Genomic DNA, 1,471 nt, shown 5'->3' on the forward strand with positions numbered 1-1,471 from the left:
GAGTATCAATTTCAAGAACTCCTTTCTTCTGAGGTATCCCATTGTTCACGGAATTCCTCTCAGAAGTGTACATGAATTGGTTGTTTGCAACCATGTCAATGAGTTCTTGAGCCTCTTCAGGCGTTTTCTTCAGGTGAATAGATCCTCCTGCAGAATGGTCCAATGACATTTTCGAAAATTCAAAGAGACCATAATAGAATATATCTAATATGGTCCATTCTGAAGACATGTCAGATGGACATCTTTTGGTCAGCTGCTTGTATCTTTCCCAAGCTTCATAGAGGGATTCACCATCTTTTTGTTTGAAGATTTGAACATCCACTCTCAGCTTGCTCAGCTTTTAAGGAGGAAAGAATTTATCCAAGAAGGCAGTGACCAGCTTATCCCATGAGTCCAGGCTATCCTTGGGTTGTGAATCCAACCATATTCTAGCTCTGTCTCTTACAGCAAAAGGGCAAAGCATGAGTCTGTAGACTTCAGGATCAACTCCATTCGTCTTTACAGTCTCACAGATCTGCAAGAACTCAGTTAAAAACTGATAAGGATCTTCAGATGGAAGTCCATAAAACTTGCAGTTTTGTTGCATTAAAGCAACTAGCTGAGGTTTCAGCTCAAAGTTGTTGGCTCCAACGGCAGGAATGGAGATGCTTCTTCCATCAAACTTGGACATTGGCTTTGTGAAGTCACCAAGCATTCTCCTTGCATTAATATTATTTTCGGCTGCCATCTCCTTCTCTTGTTTGAAAATTTCTGAAAGGTTGTTTCTGGATTGTTGTAATTTAGCTTCTCTTAATTTTCTCTTCAAAGTCCTTTCAGGTTCTGGATCAATTTCAACAAGAGTGCCTTTATCCCTGTTCCTGCTCATATGAAAGAGAAGAAAACAAGAAAAGAAAGAGGAATCCTCTATGTCACAGTATAGAGATTCCTTTATGTTAGTAGAAAAAGAAAGGGGAGAAGAATGTAGAAGAGGGGCTTCGGATAATTAGATGGAGAGAGGTGAAGAGAAGTGTTAGTAAATAAATAATTAAATAGAAGAAGAAAAGAGAAGGGAGATTTCAAAATTAATTTTCGAAAAGGGGTTAGTAATTTTTGAAAATTAAAGATAAAATTAAAATTTGAAACAATTAATTAATTAAAAAAAAAAGAATTTTTGAAAAGGGGTAAGATATTTTCGAAAATTAGAGAGGGAAAAATAGTTAGGTGGTTTTGAAAAAGATAAGAAACAAACAAAAAGTTAGTTAGTTGTTTGAAAAAGATATTGAAATTAAATTTTAAAAAGATAAGAAGAAAAGGAGTTAGATAAGATATTTTGAAATCAAATTGTGAAAAATATAAAATTTAAAAAAAAAATAAGATAAAAAGATAAGATAAAAGTTTTAAGAAAAAGATATTTTGAAAAAGATTTAATTTTTAAAATGACTTAACTAACAAGAAACTACAAGATAAGATTCTAGAATTTAAAGATTGAACC

At 33.3% G+C, this 1,471-nt stretch overlaps 1 non-coding gene across 1 annotated transcript; it reads left to right on the forward strand.

Moving 5' to 3' along the window:
* The first annotated feature begins 227 nt into the window (after nt 1-227).
* Nucleotides 228-331, forward strand: LOC130972111 (small nucleolar RNA R71). The gene has a single exon (XR_009083309.1). It is a non-coding gene; the product is annotated as a small nucleolar RNA R71 (small nucleolar RNA).
* The last annotated feature ends 1,140 nt before the right edge of the window (nt 332-1,471 follow it).

Source organism: Arachis stenosperma, chromosome 3 (genome assembly GCF_014773155.1).
Source record: "Arachis stenosperma cultivar V10309 chromosome 3, arast.V10309.gnm1.PFL2, whole genome shotgun sequence".
NCBI classification, from domain to species: Eukaryota; Viridiplantae; Streptophyta; class Magnoliopsida; order Fabales; family Fabaceae; genus Arachis; species Arachis stenosperma.